We start from the raw sequence: 11094 nt of genomic DNA, 5'->3' as shown, positions 1-11094 counted from the left end.
AAGAAATAATCAGCTCAAATGGGCTTGGAGCTAGGCATGGCAGAAGTGGGGAAGAGCCTTAGCTGTCAAGCCCCAGGGAAGTGGTTCTCAGCACTGGCTGCACATTAAAGCCGACTGGAGCACTTTCAAAAACACTAACATCTGCTCCCATCTCAGATCCGTTGAGGTAGCATTTCCAACTTTGGGCATCAATATTTTCATGATGTCCCCAAATGACCTAGTACTGTGGAGAAGCTCAGCTGAAGGTATTGAAAACTGGATTCTGGAGCTACCTGTGAGAACACCACAGTTCTGGTCTGGGCTTGGAGAAAAGGCTAGAAAGATGCCAGGAAAGGTAGGCCTTGCAGGCTGCATGAGCCTCTTTCCTTGGGTGGGACTCTAAGTCCATAGCTTCAGAAAAACCTGCTCCTGTCACTGTCAACGCTCTACTCAGGCCTAGGGGCAGGAGTTCTAAAACCTGCCTTGAGAAAGGAAGTAACAAGAAGTGGGACCTGGCATAGGAGGACAGGAGTCCAGGCCAGCATCAGGCAAGATGGTACCAAGAACAGACCCAAGGCAGAGGCTGTATACCAGGGGATGACTAGCCACAGACTGACCATGTGCAAGAAATCAGTTTTAAGAAAGGCTATGATACATCTACACAATGGAATATTACTCAGCAATAAAACAAACAAACAAACAAACAAACAAGGAAATCATGAAATTTGTAGGTAAATGGTGGGATCTGGAAAAGATCATCCTGAGTGAGCTATCCCAGAAGCAGAAAGACACACACGGTATATATTCACTCATATAGACATGTAATATAGGATAAATCTACTAAAATCTGTACACCTAAAGAAACTAATAAAGAGGGAGGACTCTTGTTAAAATGCTTAATTCCAGAAAGGCCAAGAGGATGGACATCAGAAGAAGGAGAAAAGAGGGAACAAGTCAGGAGCCTGACACAGAGGACCTCTGAAAGGCTCTGCCCTTCAGATGCACCTTCAATGCAGGTGCTGAGACTTATGGGCAACCTTTGGGCAGAGTGCAGGGAATCTTAGGAAAGTGGGAAACAGTAAGATCTGGAGAGGACAGGAACTCCACAAGGAGAGCAACAGAACCAAAAATTCTGAGTACAGGGGTCTTTCCTGAGACTGATACTCCAACCAAGGACCATACATGGAGATAACCTAAGACTCCTGCACAGATGTAGCCCATGGCAGTTCAGTATCCAAGTGGTTCCATTGTAATAGGAACAGGGACTGCCTCTGACATGAACTGATTGGCCTGCTCTTTAATTACCTCCACCTGGGGGGGAAGCAGCATTACCAGGCCACAGAGGAAGACAATGCAGCCACTCCTGATGAGACCTAATTGACTAGGATCAGAAGGAAGGAAAAGAAGACCTCCCCTATCAGTGGACTTGGGGAGGGGCATGCATGCAGAGGGCGGAGGAAGGGAAGGATTGGGCCGGGAGGGAACCACAGGGGGGATACAAAGTGAATAAAGTGTAATTAATAAAGAATTAAAAAAAAGAAAAAGAAAGGCTGAAATCTAGTGCTCATACAAGGATGGAGGTGATGGGGGTGGGTGAGGCTGTTACTCAGCAGCAGTAATGTTGATGCTGGCGGGAGATGTGGGGATGTGATCCGGCGGTAGGAGTCCTGATAATCATGGTGATAGGAGTCCTGATAATCATGGCATGCAGCGTAACAAATGACCTGAGGTAAGATGGCATTATTCGTTGCATTCCTGTAGGTCAGAAGTCTCAGTGAGCTTCACTGGGTCTTCTGCCAAGGGCCTCCCAATGCTGAAACTGAAGTACAATGAGGTTTGGCTCCTTGCTGTTGTTGGCTGAACTCAATGTTAAAATTATTGGGCCAAGATTCCTCTTTCTTAGAGGTAGCTATCTGGGGCCAGTCTTTTGCTCCAGAGGCCTCTGATATCCTTTCTTTGGAGGCTTTCCATATTGCCTCCTTTAGCAACCGCAGGCATAGTCCCGCTGCATGGACATCCTTCTCTCTGTCCTTTATCTCTTGCCCTGGTTCCTCTCCCAGAGAAAGTTCTGGGCCTGTAAAAGTCCACGTGACGTGGATGGGGCCCATTGGAAGTGTTAACTGGAAGGGCACCTGCACAATCTTTTTCTCTGTGATATGAATACTAGTCCTAGAGATTGAGGGATGACCTGCGTGGTGGGAAAAGCAACTCTGCAGCAGGGATGCTCAGGGGATGGTGGCTTTATTGGGCGCGTAGGAGCCCTTTCATTTTCACATAGCTCCTAAGGTGGAGCTGGAGGTGCAGAGCCTTGTTGGATCAGGTTCCCATAGGATCAAGAACAGGATGTGACAGCCTAAAGGAGCAAAACTGAAGGTTGAACAAGCTAGTAAGGGCTGAGCTACAGGTAGAGAGAAACACACACACACACACACACACACACACACACACACACACACACACCACACACACTGCAGGAAGGGATTCAGAATAGGGCCAGATTTGGATCCTTCACAGTCAGGTCGTGTCCCTCAAACCCCTTAGGGGGGGGGTTCTTCTCTCAAGCTGTTCTCTGGGCTCCAGAGGGCAGGCAGTGTTTGCTCTGTCTTTGTCCTCCCCCCTGGACCTCAGGGAGAAGGGAGAGGGCAGCAGGGAGCCTGTGGCTGTTGAACACTCCTGTTCCGTTAAATACTTATTATCTAACTGCAATTCACAGTTCTCACTTTACATGTGAGGAAACTGAAGCATGGGTAAGTTGTGTGACTTGCGGAGCACACACAGCTAGTAGGCTGCAAAGCTAGGTTTGAGCCCAATTCACCATTGACTGACAGGGAGCAGCAGGCAGCTTGAGACCTCCCCACTGCATGGCTTCTCTGATCTGGGCTCTGAAGTTAAAGTGAATTGCAGGTGGCTGCCCATGACTGTTCCTCTGTAATCCAGGCTATGCCTATATATCTTTGATTCAGTCTGCTTCAGGTAGATTTTCTCAGGATTGAAAACATGAAGTAAACATTGTGTTTGGCTGTAGGTCCTGGGAGAAAGATGGAAGGGGGGGGGTTTAATGACTCAATGCTCTTTCCACAGAAGGCTCCCCCCAACTCTGCCTGTGTGTGGGGTGTGGGTGGCCCAGCCTCTGGCAGCTGCCCCCGCCACTCCAGGGCTCCGAGGCTGGGTGCCACTCAGTGCAGAAGGCAGGGCATACTAAATGGCTGTGGCTGCCTCCCCTAGCTGCAGGCTTCAGATGGGCATCCTTAACCAAGGCCCTGGCCCCTGCCCTGCATTCAAAGGCCACAGCCGCCAGCATGCAGAGCTAAAAACCACCAGAGGACTGTCTTTTCAAGTGAGGTGCCTCAAATCTGTCTTGATTATCTTAAGGGTCCAGAGGCTGTTTCGGAAGACAATCCATCTGTGGATGATGAGCTAAGCCACTGAAGTATGAGTGGGTAGACTGGAGATGTGAGTCCTGCATCTCAATAAAGCAGGGCTCTTGTTTTGATTTTAAGACATCAGCACTGGATGGTCTGGCTTGGATCAGAGGATGCTCATACCGCTCCTACCTCACCCAGGCTGCTGGATATTTTATTAGTGAGGAAACTGAAACCTGGAGGTGGAAGGTGGGTTGTTCCATGTCACACTATTCTACAAGGGAAGGTCAGAGACCGGAAGCTTGTTCTCAGGTCAGGCTACTTCCCCTGTGAAGGAGAGAGAGGGGCAAGTGGCCTTTTGAATCTGAAGAATATAGAGGGAAAAAAAGGAAAGGGAGATGAGAGCAAGGAGGAGAGAGGCGGGGAACTAGGGGGAAGAGAGTAAAGGGGGAAGGGAGGAGGCATGAAAAGAGAAAGAAGATGGAAAGGAGAGGGCTGGCTGGTTTTATGTCAACTTGATCATCAAGCTAGAATTATCTGAAAAGAGGAACCCTCAATTGGGAAAATGCCTCCATAAGATCCATGTGTAAGACATTTTCTTAATTAATGATTGATGGGGGAGGGCCCAGCTCATTGTGGGTGGTGCTATACCTTGGATGATTGGTCCAAGAACTAGAAAGCTATGAGGAGCAAGCCAGCAAGCTTCACTCTTTCATGGCCTCTGCATCAGCTCCTGCCTCTAGGATCCTTCAGTGTTTGAGTTCCAGCTCTGACTTCCCTAAGTGATGGACTGTTACCTACTTGGAAGTATAAATTGAAATAAACCCTTTCCTCCCCAACTTGCTTTTGGTCATGGTGTTTCTTTGAGCAATAGAAAGAAATGGAGGATAAAGAGAAGGGAAAAGCAAAGGGGAAGATGGGCAGCAGGGAAGGTAGAAGAGGGGAGGGAAGGAGAAGAGGACAGGAAGCAAAGGAGAATGAACCCACAGAACCCATGGTGTTCGAGATTTCTCAAGGAAATTCTATAGATAGAGCCCAGGGCTCTTGAGAGACAGGAGGGATTCTGTATAATCAGAATAGCCAATGATGAGTTTCAGAAAGCCACCCCCACCTTAACCTTCCAATGCAGAGCCCAGGTAAATCACTTGGGGAACCTGAACCCTGGCTGAGACTGAGCTAAGCCTGGCTGAACAAATAATCATGGCATCTGAAAATCTGGAAAGCCAAAACAGCTAAGATAAAAATGCTTCGGGAGGAGATGAAACCATCCAACCATCCAAAGCACACAGCTGTCAGGTCAACTATATCCTGTGGCCAAAGATCACTGGATTCAGAAACCCAGGCAAAAACACTGATAAAAACAATGACTGACAATTTGGCTGCTGACATTAGGGTGGTTTGCTTAATGGCCTCACGGATTCTCTGTTCTGTGGTTGTTTTGGTCCAAACATGGAAGTGGTAACACAATCTGGCATCTAGTCCCCAAGCATCCTCTCAGCTTCCATCTCATCTTCCTGGAACCTGGGACTGGTCCACACAGATGAAAGAACATAGAGAGGCAGGCACAGCTGGCCCAGAGAAGGCCAGGCCCCAGCAGCTGCAGATGGAGGCAACTTGTGAACAGACCAAGTTGGAACATCCCAGCCTGCCAGCAGGATCACAGCACATCATAAAACCTTGGTTGTTTGAAGCCACTATGCTTTGAGATGGTTCACAAGAATGCAGTAAATAACGGAACAAAGAGATATGTTTCAGAGTCTCCTTTGGTTCTGATAAACTAAAGTGTTACACTTTGTGATAAATAACTTATGCTCCATACATTTAGGAGAGCGTGCAGAATTCTTTCTTTCTCTGTGCCCAGCCTCTCACTTACTTGAAAGCAATGTGCTGAATTGGTATAGATTTTCAAACACCAATAAGACGCAGGAAACAAAACCCAGAGGACTGGGAAGACAGATCCATAGGTAGGGTACTCACCTTGCAAGCATGAGCACTTGAGTTCAATCCCCCAGAACCCATGAGAGGTGAGGCGGTGGTGGTAGCATACTTGTGATCCCAGTTTTGCAGAGGAGGGGGCAGGCAGATCCCTAGGTTCCCTGGCCAGCCAGGCTCACCTACTCAAGGAGTTCCAGGGCAGTGAGAAACCCTGTCTCCCCGTTGCCTCCCCCAAAAGATAGCCAATGCCTGAGAAACCACATATGCTCGTCCTCTGACTGTGACACATAGGTGTACATGACACACACGTACACGTACACCTATAATTACATGAACATATACACATATATGTTCATATACACATACATATATATACACATATAAGCATATACACATGCTTAGAATTTTGAACTTACAGTCCATTTCTTCCATGTAGATTCTGTGTGAGTTTCCTCCTTATCTTTTGAGCTAGAATGGACTCTTCTCACCCTTGAATATCAATAGCTATATCAGTATCAAATATATATATATATATGTATATACGTATATATGTACATGTCAGCTGTTTTGTAGCCCCCCTTTTTACTAATCATTATCTCAAACACTTTAGTATCGTGATGGATCCATTACAGGCAGTTTCACTGTCTCCAGTCTTGAAAATACACACAAGCACATTCTGGTACACTTCCCCTTAGCTATCTACGGATGCTGGTTACATTTCCAAAATTAAAGAGTGTGCTAGTTTTACTTCACGATGGGTATATTTATTTTGGAATGGTAAGAGCCTGTCTTAGTTACCTTTCCTGCTGCTATGATAAAATATCCTGACAAAAGCAATTTTGGGAAAAAAGGAAGGGTTTAGGCTGGCTCCCAGTTCACGGGTGGTGGGGAAGGGAAGGTGTTGGGAGCTTGAAGCAGGGTCACATTGTATCCACAATTAGGAAAGAGAGTGTAGTGTTTGTGCTCCTCTGGTCTTCTCTATGATCCTAGCCCAGATGATGGAGCCACCCACAGTTGGCAGGTTGCTCACCTCAGTTAACCTAATCAAGATAATCTTCCACAGACATTCCCAGAAGCGCATTTCCCCGGTGATGCTAGACCCCATCAACTGACAGCTGAGGCTAACCATCACAGGTTGTTTTGTCTGAACACTGTGACTACATCTGCCTTTCCATATAACATTGCCTCACCTGAGATTCCCAGGATCATGCAGATTGGTCATGTTCTTATCTTACAGAGGAGAAACTGAGTCTGAAATAACTTGAGCCTATGCCCGAGAGCACACAGCTAATAAAAAAAAATTTTTTTTCAACTTAAATGCATTAGTATTCCAGAGACCCAAGACATAGGCAAAGCTGAAACCAAAGACATGCTAAGAAAATCACATTACAAAGAGGTTAGAAAGTCCTAATTGTCTAGTTCACTGGTTTCTCTGTGGTCAGAAAGGGATGGCTGGTCTCTAAAACACAAGATTCTGAAATTACAAAGATGTGGGTTTTGGTAGACATTCCAGTAGTCCTATGGGGAGGATTGTAGTGGTGGGCTCTGGGAGCCTGAAAGAGATTGCTTCACATCAGAACCTTGCCCTTGGGCCTCATGAAGCTGAGATGAGTCATGCATAGCCATATGGTACCCCAGGGGGTTACACTTAATGTTCCTTGGCCTGGATTTTCCAGCTGGGGCTCAACCATGTGAGACATGGTTGTAAACTAAGGCATTGGTGGTGTACCCTGGGATGCCACGGGGAAACTGGGTTATTCTGAAGGCTTATATTGGACTCTGTCCTGCCACCTCATAGACAAGAGTCTTTCATTCTACATTCCAGCCCCAGTTTTAACTGGAAGAAGAGAATCATGGGATCATGGAATCAAAGAAGCACAAACTGAATGCATCTATGTGCTGTCAAGCCTCACAGTTGGTATGGAGAACTCTTTGGCCCACGTTAGAGACAGAGAAGCAGGTTTCAGGAGCTTCATAGTCTTCCAGATGTGGAACCAGCTTCACAGCTGGATGTGTGAATCTGCTTGATTGTCGCTGCCTATAGCCATATCTGAAGCCTGCGAGCAAAGCAGGCTGGAGCCTAAAGCTCAGGTTTCCAGATGAGAGACAAAGGCAGTAAAGCCAGAGAAAGGCGACCCATGGTTAGAGCCTCCTTTTACTTCATGCCTGCATTCTGTCCAAGGAGGTAACACTGCACAAACAGTGAATGTCCTTGGCTCTTAGATTTGGAGCCTAGAGCTGAACCCAAGTCCTGGAATATTAGTAGATAAGTTTGAAAGTGTCACATGATAGCTCAAGACTCAGGCTGAGCCACCCAGGCTCACACCTGGAGATTTGCATGAGGCAGCCATGTAAGATAGTGGTCGAATTTGATCTTGGCCAACCTCTGTGCCTTGGTTTCCCTGTCAGTAGAATAGGGGGCTAAATACAGCACTCATTTCACGAGGCTACTAAAAGCATAAATAAGTTAATTTGCATAAAGAACTGAGAATACTGCCTGGTACATAATAAGTACTGGGTAAATGGGAATTGCTTTCATTTTCCCATCAAGCTGTCCGAGTCTGACAGCAATGAACCCAGACTAGCTTCCAGAAAGGAGAAATGAAAGGGGAAAGTTCCCTGTACAAAATCAGCTCTCCAGAGCTACTTGCTGAAGAACAGATGTTCTCTTGGCTTTCACTGGGCCCTGCAGCCTCTGGTCCCAAAGAATCTCACACCTCTCATTCAGGCATGGAGGGCCGCAAGGGTGGAGGGTGGGGGGCTCTTATCCCCAGGCAGGCAGACATTCCTGCCTGAGTATGCATGCCAACTTTTAGAGCTGTGTCAGGGATAGGTTTGAAGAGTACCTTGCAGGATCCAGAGAGCCAACATTCCAGTTAACTCTGTGTTTTAGCTGGACCCTCCACCCCCCCCAACACTGCACTCCATCCAACCCCAGGAACATCAGTATCTTCTCTTTCCCCTGTGGACATGGAGACTCCTTCAACAAGCTGCCCCTCAGGTTACCCCAGAATCCAAAGCCGCTTGTCACAGACTAGCTCTCCTCCCTTTGCCCACATTTCCTAAGCATATCTGATTCCATCAGATCAAATTGTCTCCCTCTTCATCAGGACCTTTGCCCCAGAGGGCTGGAGCCAGACCACATGGTTAATTATTTCCAGGAGGTTGCTTCTAGACTTAAAGCAGGGGAGATAACTTCTCTGGGGCCAGTTGGTGAATGGGGGTAGGGAGGATAGTGCCTGAGAAAAGGGTGCTACCAGTTGTCATGACAACTGTTGCTAGGTGTCACCAGGAATCCACATTAGGAGTCCACCTTCCCAGGAGAAGAAAAACAATAGGCTTTGAGTGGGACTGTGTCCCTTGGCTAAGCTAGTCTCACCCATCCATCAATCCATTCATCCATCCATCCACCAACCCACTTACTCAGCCACCCATCTCCCTGTCCATATACTTATCCATTCATCTATCCACTCAATAAGTATTTGTCTAACATGGTTTACTAGGACTACTGTGGGTCTCTGGGAATTTATGAATAAGTCAATACTTGTCTTAAAGGTCTCAAATCAGAAACAATGCTCATATAAAAATGCTCATATAAGAAAATATTGCTGGACAGCTGAAAGGGCTCAATAGGTTCAGGTACTTTGAGCCAAACCTGATGACCTGAATTCTGTTCCTGGGACCTACATGATTGAGAGAGAAAACCAACTCCTTCAAGCTGTCCTTTGACCTCCACACACATGCAAGGGCTGGCAGGGGTGGACCTGCCTGGGATGGAGAGGTGAGACACATATGTGCCTGATGACTGGAGGCATAATCTTGGAGCATTTGAAGTATTCGTTGATGATGGCTGAGAAGGAACACTCCAGGAGGGGACACAGAAGCCACGAGGGAGCTAACTGTAAGTGCAGGTGCAGTGAAAAAGAATGTTACTTGAGGACCCGAAGTGCATTTTACTTGGCAGTGAGAGAGCCCTTGCAAAGTACTGGAGAGGCTCCTGTGGAGTGGGGAATGGAGGTCGAGGAGTTCCAGGGAGAGTGGAGGAAGGGGCCTTGGTATTAACCTCTCTCCAGGAAGCTCAGAATGAGGGTAGGGTAGGGACCAGGGTGAAGGAGGAGGGTTCTTTAGTGAGGAACTTGAACCACATTCTGGGGATTAAGGAGAAGTCATCCAGGGGAGAGTGACAACAGGCCATGGATGGGATATGCAGAAGTGGACAGTGTCATCAGTGTTGCCGTGGGGTATGTTACTGAGAGCCAGGGGCATACTTCAAGCCTCTGAATTGCCAGCACATGAAATGTGGAGGACAGGGGTGACCGTTTCAAAACGGAAGAGTCATGGTGCATTTCCCTGTGTGTGTGTCTGGATCTATACTTCTATGTGTGAGTTTGAATGTGTGTGCCTTCAGTCTGTGAGCTTGTACGTAACTGTAAATGTGGGACTATCGCTCCGGGGGTGGGTCGTGGTGGGTCAGGGAAGCAGGAGTGTCTCGGATTTTTCTTACCTCTGATGCTGGTCTATGTGTATGTCTATGCTGGTGTATGTCTGTGGGGGTGTGCCTGCTTCCCTGTGTGCTCATGTCTGTCCATGTGTGTTTCTTGTGTTGGGATGACAGCGCGGAGCATGTGTCAGAGTTGCAAACAGCTGGAGACTTTTCTAGCCAGCATCATTCCTGTTGTTCAAGGAAAAGAACCAGCTTCTGAGATAGAGCCCTCAACTCAAGAGTTCAGAGAACAGGGCTGGAGAGAGCTCAGTGCTAAGTATCTGCTGGGCAAGTATGAGGACCTGAGTTCGACTCCCCAGAGCCCACGTAAAGAGGCAGGTGTGGTACTATGTGCTTATCATATCAGTATCTGGGAAGTGAGACGGTGCATCTGTCAACCGCCCAGCTTGACGGGCATGCACTAGGCCAGTGATAGACTCTTTAAACCAGGTGGGCAGGACCTGGGGTACAACACCAGAGTTCATCCTCTGGCTTCCACATTCATAAACACACATGTTCACCTACGCACATGCATGCACACACACACATCTATACACCCTTATATATACACGTACACACACACAAACAAACACAATCCTAGAGAACAGAAGAAAGAGCCGACTCCTCTGTTCACTCACTGGTCTCCAGATGATGCGTGCCATTGTGAACACAGTCATGCAGGGCCCAGCCCAAGAATATCTTCAGAAGGGAAGGCCACTGGAAATCTGTGGCTTGTTGGGATCAGAAGAGTGGCAGGGTGTGCCACCCAGAACTACACAGGCTAATGCAATGCCTCATCTGACCTGAGGCTCAGCATTAAATGGATGGACATTGCCCTGAAGCTTGTTTTCAGGTGGCCCTGGATCCTAAGAAATGTCTAGCACAAGAGGGATGGCCAGGAGGTTAGAGACATGACACAATCATGTGTCTGGCTTGTCTGGCTGTTCCTCCAGGGGAGCCAGATTCCATTCCCCGTACCCTCACGGCGGCTCAAAACTGCCTGTAATTCCAGTTTCAGGGGATGCAATACCCTCTTCTGGCCTTCTTGGGCACCAGTCACTCACATGGTACACAGACACACATTTGGACAAAACACCCATACATAGAATATAATTAAAACAAAACTCTCAATAGAGGGATGGCTTGATGACCAGGGTCACCCTGACTGGCAGCAGAAAACCGGCACCCCACCCTGACTCCCCCACTCAGCCACACAGTACGGGAACCAACGCCTACATGAGATAAGCTCTCTCCACCAGCTGGTCAGAGCTGGTTGAAGTTGATGTCATAACTGCAATTTCACTTCCTCCTGTGAAGTCTCATTTTGCCTTCTAA

The sequence above is a fragment of the Psammomys obesus genome, unplaced genomic scaffold, assembly GCF_907164565.1.
Source record: "Psammomys obesus unplaced genomic scaffold, mPsaObe1.curated_primary_1811, whole genome shotgun sequence".
Classification (NCBI taxonomy): Eukaryota; Metazoa; Chordata; class Mammalia; order Rodentia; family Muridae; genus Psammomys; species Psammomys obesus.
The sequence above is the reverse complement of the archived record's forward strand: the minus strand, read 5'-3'. Positions refer to the sequence as shown.